The sequence below is a fragment of the Meriones unguiculatus genome (genome assembly GCF_030254825.1).
Source record: "Meriones unguiculatus strain TT.TT164.6M chromosome 13 unlocalized genomic scaffold, Bangor_MerUng_6.1 Chr13_unordered_Scaffold_41, whole genome shotgun sequence".
NCBI lineage: Eukaryota > Metazoa > Chordata > Mammalia > Rodentia > Muridae > Meriones > Meriones unguiculatus.
This window is the reverse complement of record NW_026843650.1, coordinates 686,725-696,641: the sequence shown is the minus strand read 5'-3', so window position 1 is coordinate 696,641 and position 9,917 is coordinate 686,725.

Genomic DNA, 9,917 nt, shown 5'->3' with positions numbered 1-9,917 from the left:
AAAAAAAAAAAAAATCCCAGAACCAGATGGTTTTAGCATGGAATACTACCAGACTTTCAAAGAGGAGCTCACACCAATACTTCAGAAACTATTGTACAAAATGAAACAGAAGGAACATTGCCAAACACTTCCTATGAATCTACAGTCACACTGGTACCTAAACCACACAAGGACCCAACAAAGAAAGAAAAGTTCAAACCCATTTCCTGTATGGACTTTAATGCAAAAATACTCAGAAAGTTACTGGTAAAACCAGTCCAAGACCACATAAAATACATCATCCACTATGATCAAAAAAGCATCATCGCAGGGATGCAGGGATGGTTCAACATATTTAAATCCATCACTGTAATTCACTGAAAGAAAAAAATTAAATAAACATGTTCATCTCATTAGATGCAAAAAAAAAGCCTTTGATAAAATCGTGCACCACTTCATGATAAAAGCCCTGTAAAGATCAGGAATACAAGGCCCTACATAAACATAATAAAGGTAATATACAACAAGCTGATAGCCAAAATAAAATTAAAGGGGAGAAACTCAAAGCAATTACACTAAAGTCAAGGAAAATACAAAGCTGCCCGCTCTCTTCATAGCTTTTCAGTGTAGTACTTTAAGTTCCAGCTAGAGCAATAAGACAACTAAAAAAGATCAAGGGGTCCAAACTGGAAAGGAAGAAGTCAAAATATCCCTATTCACAGAAGATACACTAGTATATATATAAGTGACCCACAAAATTTTACCAGAGATATTCTAAAGTTGATAAACCCCTTCAGTAAACTGGATGCTATAAAATTAACTCATAAACTCAGTATTCTGCTTGACTATAAATGATAAATTGGCTGATAACAAAATTATGGAAACAACACCTTTCAAAAAAGCCAGAAATAATATAATATATCTTGGTATAACTGCCCAAGCAGCAGAAAGACCTCTATGACAAGAAGTTCACATCTCTGAAAAAAGAAACTGAAAAAGATATCAGAATATGGAAAGATTGCCCATACTCATGGACCAGTAGAATTAACATAGTAAAAATGGCCATCCTATTACAATCAATCTACAGATTCAATGCAATTACTACCAAAATACCAACCAAAATATTCACAGTCCTTGAAAGAACAATTCTCAATTTCATATTGAACACCAAAAGAAAACAGAAACAACAACAACAAAAACACAATTGCTAAAACTTTTTTGTATAATAAAAGAACTTCTGGAGGTATTTCTATCCTGATCAAGTTGTACTACAGAGCAATAGTAAAAAAAAAAAAAATCTTATGGGACAAAATGAAAACAGTGCTAAGAGGAAGTTCATAGAACAAAGTGCTGCCAGAAAGAAGTTTGAGACATCTCATACAACTTAATGACACATATAAAATCCCTTGGGAAAAAAAAAAGCAGACATACCCAAGAGGAGTAGATGATTAGAAGTAATCAAATTCAGAGCTATAATTAATGAATTAGAAACAAAGAAAACAATTCAAAGAATCAATGAGACCCAGAGCTGGTTCTTTGAGAAAATCAACAAGATAGACAAACCCTTAGGCAAACTAACTAAAAGGCAAAGAGAAACAATCCAAATCAGCAAAATCAGAAATGATAAAGGGGACATAATGACAGGTACTGAGGAAATCCAAACAATCATTATGTCTATTCCAAAAGCCTATATGCCAAATTATTTGAAAATCTAAATGAAATAGTCAATTTTCTTGATAGATTCCATTTACCAAAATTAAATCAAGATTGTGTAAATAAATTAAATAGTCCTATATGCCCCAAAGAAATAGAAGCAGTGCCAAAAGTATCCCTTACAAAAAAGCCCAGGGCCAGAGGGTTTCGGTGCAGAATTTTACATACCTTAAAAAGAGCTAACTCTAGTTTTGTGCAGGGTGATAAGTATGGATCTATTTTAATTTTTCTACATTTAGATATCCAGTTAGACCAGCACCATTTGTTGAAGATGCTATATTTTTCTCATTGTATGGTTTTGGCATCTTTGTCAAAGATCAGGTGGCCATAAGTGGGTGGGTTTATTTCTGCATCTTCTATTTGGTTCCATTGATCCACCACTCTGTTTCTATGGCAGTACCATGCAGTTTTTATTACTGTTGCTCTATAGTACAGCTTGAGATCAGAGATGGAGATACCTCCAGAAGAACTTTTATTGTAGAGGATTGTTTTAGCAATTCTGGGTTTCTCGATAGAGGAATATCGAATGGCAGAGAAACACTTAAAGAAATGCTCAACCTCATTAGCCATCAGGGGAAATGCAAATTAAAAGGATGATAAGATTTCACCTTACAACCAACAGAATGGCTAAGATCAAAAACTCAAGAGACAACACATGCTGGAGAGGTTGTGGAGAAAGGGGAACCCTCCTCCAATGCTGGTGGGAGTGTAAACTTGTACAACGACTCTGGAAAGCAATCTGGCGCTTTCTCAAACAACTAGGAATAGTGCTTCCTCAAGATCCATCTATACTACTCCTAAGCATATACCCAAAAGTGTCTAAAGTACACAATAAGGACATATGCTCAACCATGTTTGTAGCAGCCTTATTTGTAATAGCCAGAATCTGGAAACAGCCCAATTGCCCCTCAGTGGAGGAATGTATGCACAAATTGTGGTATATCTACACAATGGAATATTAATCAACAATAAAAAAAGCAAGGAAATCATGAAATTTGCAGGTAAACAGTGGGATCTGGAAAAGATCATCCTGAGTGAGCTATCCCAGAAGCAGAAAGATGCACACAGTATATACTCACTCATATAGACATATAATATAGGATAAACCTACTAAAATCTGTACACCTATAGAAACTAATCAAGAGGCAGGAAGCTTGCTAAAAAGCTCAATCCCTATCCAGAAAAGCAAAGAGGATGGACATCAGAAGAAGGAGAAAACAGGGAACAAGTCAGGAGCCTGACACAGAGGACCTCTGAAAGGCTCTGCCCTGCAGACTATCATTGTAGATGCTGAGATTTATGGGCAACCTTTGGGCAGAGTGCAGGGAATCTTATGAAAGAAGTGGAGAACAGTAAGATCTGGAGAGGACAGAAACTCCACAAAGAGAGCACAGAACCAAAAATTCTCAACTCAGGGATCTTTCCTGAGACTGATACTCCAACCAAGGACTATGCATGGAGATAACCTAAGAACCCTGCACAGATGTAGCCCATGACAGTTCAGTATCCAAGTGGGTTCCATTGTAATAGGAAGAGGGACTTTCTCTGACATGAACTGATTGGCCTGCTCTTTAATTACCTCTCCCTGAGTGGGAAGCAGCATTAACAGGCCACAGAAGAAGATAATGCAGCCACTCCTGATGAGACCTAATTGACTACGATCAGAAGGAAAGAAAAGAACACCTCTCCTATCAGTGGACTTGGGGAGGGGCATGCATGGAAAAGAAAGAGGAAGGGAAAGTTTGGGAGAGGAGGAGGTGGGAACTACAGGGGGGATACAAAGTAAATAAAGTGTAATTAATAAAAAAATAAAAAAAATTAGTAAAAAAGAGCTAACTCCGATTCTCTTCAAAGCATTCCACAAAATAGAATCAGAATGAACATTACCAAACTCATTCTAAGCCACAGTCACCTTTACACCTAAACCTCATAAAGACCCAACAAAAAAGAGTTCAGACCTATCTCTCTTATGAACATGATCATCTTCTTAGATGCCAAAAAAGCATTTGACAAAATCCAGTACTCATTCAGGTTTAACTAAGTCTTGGAGAAATCAGGGATACAAGGCCCATCCCTAAACATAGTAAAGACAAAATACAGCAAGCCTATAGCCAACATCAAACTAAATGTAGAGAAACATAAACCCTTTTCCATTTTAACTTATATTTTTAATTATAAGATGAAATGTTTTATTGACGACCACAGCAAATTACTTACTAATAATGTAAGATTCTAAGCTTCCCCTGCTTATGAGTGAGGCTTACCTGCCATGATAGAAGCCAGTCTGTGTTTCTGTCTTCTTTAGATCCTGTTTCAGTTTTGCTCAATAGCATTTTATGGAGGGCATGGGCCACTGCATATACTGCACTCCATATGGAATAGCTTGGCTCAGAAATAGTCATCATATCATTTATTTTATCCTTAGTCTTTAGGGAAATATTCACTGGACAGGGTTTATAATTTCCACATCGCGAAGTAGGTGAACAATTAAAACTGTCAATCCAGAATTTAGAGAAGTAAATATCTCCTGGGAAATGGGAGGGTGTAAGGGCCTCAAGAAAGTGCTTGAAGCCAGGGATAGTTCTCTTCTTTAAAAATGAGAAGCTTCCGCTGAATAAGTTTATCATAATATGCTTTCCATTTATTATAGACTCTAAGTATGTCGAGTGTGGCTTTGCCAAGATCCACACCTTCTTTCTGGTTACAAAGATACTAACGTCTACACAGAAGAACAGCAAGTCATCGATATCACCATAGAATAAATTCACATTTACTCGAGCATGTTGTTTCAAATTTTGCAAACCATAATCAGAATTTCCATTTTCATTCAAATTATCTGGGAGTTTTACTGTAAAAGCCACACAGATATCTTCTTTTACCATCTTTACTTTCAGGTCAGAGAGAAACTTCCTTCCTCTCTGATCATCAGAAACAATGATCCCCACCCACTTCCAGCCAAAGTGGAGCAATAAAGAGATCAGCCCTTGGGCTAGACCTCTGTCTTCAGTAGACATTTGATAAAGGATGTGAACGTATCTTTGTCACTAAGCATGGAATCAAATGGTCCATATGTGACCTGAAGAAGCAAAAAAAAAAATGTGATTCTGAGTTTCAGGTATTTGGAATCATCACCCTTAGGAGGAAGTGACTTCATAATTCAAATATGAGGGTTAAAGGACTGAATTTTTTTAAGGAGGATGTCTTCTGTGAGATTACATTGTCCCTAAATGTGGCTGAAGCAGCCAAGAAGAAAGTAATAAGCTGTTTACTGGCTTTGAAAGACATGATAGATCTCTCTTGTTGCAATAACAATGCAAAAGAGTATCTGATATAGAGAAAACTGCAGAAAGCATTAACAGTTACTTTCTAGTCACATAACACCATATTTCAGAGAACCTTCACCTTTAGGAAAGCAAATATGGAAAGAGACTACAAAGTTTTTAGAAATTCAGTTTCCTAAGTTAAAATGATTCAAGTTGTGATGACCTGGGGCCTCATTGCCAGGGTTTATTGTATCATCCCTCTTGATAGATTTGATAGAGACAAAACTCAGAAATGTAAATTATTGTCTTTATTTTTTATTGCATTAGGTTAAAATACACTTATAAATTGTTTAACTGAGTGATAACAATGAACATTACCATGTGGGTTTTTTAATCTTGATTATTGCTGATTCTTGTGCTCACCAAGTATTTTCTGTTTGTAGTAATACCTGCTGATAGATGCATTTCTTCAGTGTAGCCTGGCAATAGTCAATTGTGATGATATAGCTAAGTGGATGGTATCTGTGGGTGCTATTCTTAGATCCACTTTCCTGAATAAGATAATTAATTCCTCGAAAGATTTTCATATTTGATGGCATTAAACATTGTTCCAAACTCAGTTACATGTCCTGGACTTTCTTTTTCCATATGTCAGGTATTGACAACCATAGGAATTTTGAGATATTTATATGCTAGATTGGGGAGTTAGGTACATTTGCTATAGAATTTGACTTATTATCAAATGCAGACTGAGCATCCACAGTACATCATCCATTGTTTGGAGATAGAATCATGGATACTACTAAGTGATCTTCTCAGAAACTCCCAGAATTTACTGTTCATGCTTTTTACCAAACACTGCCATCTGTTAACTATTAACATATCAAAGTAATTCGTCCACTGCTCTTAGAAATCTGCCTACACTAAACATAATCCACTTCTCTGTTTTCTTTTGTTTGTTCTGTTATTGTTCTTTTGTTGGTTTGTTTGTTTCGGTCAGATCTAAGATGTGATTGTGCATAAAATATGTTTCTAACTTACTTGTGGGACATTGTAGAGCTCTGAAAGTGTTGCAATTGAAGCAGAAAATTCTGGCTTGTTTCCTGAAATGATTCCTAGAGCTTTGTGTTGAGTGTTGCAATTGTAGTTAGGGATATAATCACTCCTTCCAGACAGCCACATCAGAAGGCCCTCCAAGGTTATTTTGTTAGAAATAAAAGCATTATAGATGTGGAAACCCAAGGTTATATTGGGAAGCAGGTTTGAGTCCTTATTGATCTCTTCGATGGCAAAGTATAAGGTCAGCAAATATTGATAGTTTCTCCATTTCGATCTAAACCAGAGGAACAGAATGATGGGTATTGTCAGTACATTTTTCTCAAAAAGTCTATCAAATACAGGAACCTAGAGGCCATAGCCTTTGCTTTTCTTTCTTTTTTTTTTGATTTAATGACTTTATTAATTTGAAAATCAGTATTCTAAAGGTGAGGAGGGCAGGACTACAATCTAAGTAAGAAGCCAGAGGATCATAATTCTAGATGTTGAGTCTATAAAGAATAACAGTGCATAATAAACTGGGACACACACACACACACACACACACACAATGTAAACTAAGCCCCCCAAAGGTTCACAGAAATACAGGCTATGACAAAAATTATATGCTACTGAGAAACAGAAACATTAAAGACAAACACTAGAGAGGGTCAGCCTTTCAGAATATGCTAGGTTATGTTGCAAAAACAGCTTCTCAAGTTGCAGAGGCTTAAAGCAATGGTAGGTTGGAACTGATAGAGGAGGCTGTTCCTCCTCCCTCTCCTCCTTCCTTCCTTCCTTTTCTCTCCCCCTCTTTCTTTTCTTTTGATAGTGAATCACTATCTACCACAGGCTGTTTTTGATTTCTCCATCCTTCAGCCTCTGCTTCCTAAGTGTTAAGATTACAACATGTGGGCCACAAAACCTGGCTTTGCAGGTTTTGACTTTTCTTGTGACATGTAAATCTTGTGTGCATAAGCTCATGACAACCCAGGAACATCATCGAACGGCTCCTAAACTCTCAGAAGTTTAATTGTTTCTAATATTTTTTGGTGTACATTGTGTACATAAAATACCACTTGTTTGTATCCTATGAGTACTGTATACATAGGTGCTTATGATGTTTCAGCTCATGGAAGCACTAAAGGAATATTAGTAAGAGCTTCATAACCTTTTCTTTTGTAATGATTCAATTTCATACTCACTTATTAAAAATTCTAACAAGTTTATATGCATTCCTAGTGTTAAAGTGTCTCTGTGAGGTATAGACAGATGCCCGGCCATCTATCTATAGATACACCACTTTCAAAAAAAGCTAGCATCAGTTCTCAGTGCCCACAGGGTGGCCTTGGAAACATATTTAGCTCCAGTTCATAAGATCCCTTCTGGCATCTCTGGGCACCAGGGATACCTGTGGTATTCACATATATATAAGAAAGTGAGCTCTTGAGTACATGAAATAATAATAAATAAGCATGTGCAAAATAGTGTTCTTGGGTTTGAAAAATGATTGATATGTTATGACTAGTTGTTGCTATTTTGGAGGACCCTGGTTCAAGTCACAGTAGCCAGCTTTAGGTTCCAATAGTGTGGAACACCAGTTCTAGGAAATCCATGTCCTCCACTGTCCTCTGAAGGGACCATGCACACAAGTGGTACACACACAAACATGTAGGCAAAACACTCATAAACATAATGTAAATTTTAATAAATCTTTACAAAAATTCAAAAAAGTAGTATAAAAGTAGTAAAGGAAATGTGTTTCTCTAGGCTTGAAGATTAAATGAATTAGTAGAGTTTCCTACTCAGTGAGGAAATATGTATTGAAGTTTGAAGAAGGTACTTTTCAGCAAAGGACCATCCTAATCCCAAAATTGATGTTCAAATGAACATATGTACCAATTATGGCATCAAGTGAAAAACAGGAATATGAAAAAGCCTAATGAATCTTGCACAGTATCATAAATAACCAGCAACCTAACTCAGAGTTTCTCAGAGAGATCAAGTGGTAGATGAATACTTCAGAAAGTAAAGAGACAAACAACAGAAAAGAAGACAGAGCCAAGCATTGACTTCAACTGGTCATTGAGACAAGAATCAGCAGTCTCCATCAGAACTTGGATGAGGGATAGAATAAACAGCTGTACACAAAAAAAGACTGAGTGCCATAAAAGACAAATCATAAGACAAAATTGAAATTGTGAGGAGGAGAAAGACAGATAGAAAGGTTGCTAGTTAAAATCATAAAACCCCAATCAAATCAAAGAACACTGAGTTTTCAGCAGAGCTAACTAAACAGAGGACAGAATATGGGCATGAATGACATGAATTTCAGAACACTCCATTACAATATCAGTGATAAATAAAAAGTTATAAGTATGACCACAGTGTCTAAAGTCTGAGGTACTTTAAAGATACTAAAGCCAGAACATGTGAAACCGGAGATTCTAACTTTCGTACCGAGGACATAGGCATATTCAAGTTCACTTTAACAGAAACTCTCCAAGTCTCTGGAAAGAAACAGATATTCAAACATAAGACATTTAGATGGCCAGATAGACCTGAGAAGAATGGAAACTTAACTTGACATATTACAGCCAGTGTGTTAAAAATATGTAAGTCTCACCATGGAATCACACTATGGAGCAGACACAAAAGTTGTTCTTTTTTCTATCCCTGATGTCTTTCTGACCTGGTACACAACAAAGAGAAGTGGAGATGTTTGCAGAGGCACAATGAAGGAGAAAAAAATGTGAATCTGTTTTTCACCTTGTTCTGTATCTAGTTCATTATTCTCAATGGAATTACATGTGTTAAGCAGGTCATATACTATCTTTTAACCAGAACGACCAAGTACTCACAGGTCAAACTTCCATAGTAGAGTTGGTTTTCTGTCAAAAAGGATCTGGAGGTATTGGGATAGATCAAGTGGGATGGAAATGGGGATAAATGTAGCGAGGTTAACATCTGCCTCCATGTAGGTGTTGGTCTCTCCTTTATAACCACAAGTGAACAGAGGCAACTCCATTGATGTATACACAGGTTGCAGGAGGAGGCTGAGGCAAAGCAAAGGAAGGGACATGTCAGGCTCTTCACTACACAGAGACAGACCCCTGCATCAAGGCGGATCAGGCTCAGACTTAACAATGTCAGAGAAGACTTTGAATGCTACAGCTGCTTCCTACTGTTGCTTCAGGCTCTCAGTCTGTGCACACCCAATGGTTCTCATGATGGGCCAGCACACACACTGCAGCAAAGTCCAGACATCTGAGGGTCACAGTACTGAGATATTCCTGTCACTGTAGCCAGACTTGCTCTGAATTTGCTGTCTTTTTATTGTTCTATTTCCCTCTCATCCATGTACTCTTGGAATCCCGTAGCCCTGGGGCTCTGCACCTGGTTTTTCTATGTGGGTGAAAAACATGTTTGGTTCTTTCTTTCTTCCACAAGCTGTATGATTTCATCATGGTCCACAGTGACTTTGGAGAACACCATAGTCTGAGACAAAATTGTAAGTCATCAAAAAACAGCTTGTTTGTTTTGGATTGCTACTGTGAGAGGTAGTTTGAACATTTGAATTCTCCTAGTAAAGAAAGCAGGGGCAGTCAGGCTTTGATCATATTGCTGGCTCTTTGATCACTTTCACCAGTCAAGGTGGCAAAACTAGGCTACATCGAAAGTGGATCCAGTTTCAATGAGACCTGATAGGCTACAGTAAGATAGTAGTAGAGGAGTGGATTAGATAGATTAGATCCATCTATCAGTGGATTAGAGGAAGGACATGGGGTGGGAGGAGCTGGAGAGGGAGAGATTCCAATTATACTTGTGAACATGAAAGTAAAAATTGGTGACCCAGCCTTATGCAGGACACCAAGGTTCAGGGTTCTCAACTCAGCTTTTGCATTCAGATCTCCTCCTGGACATCTG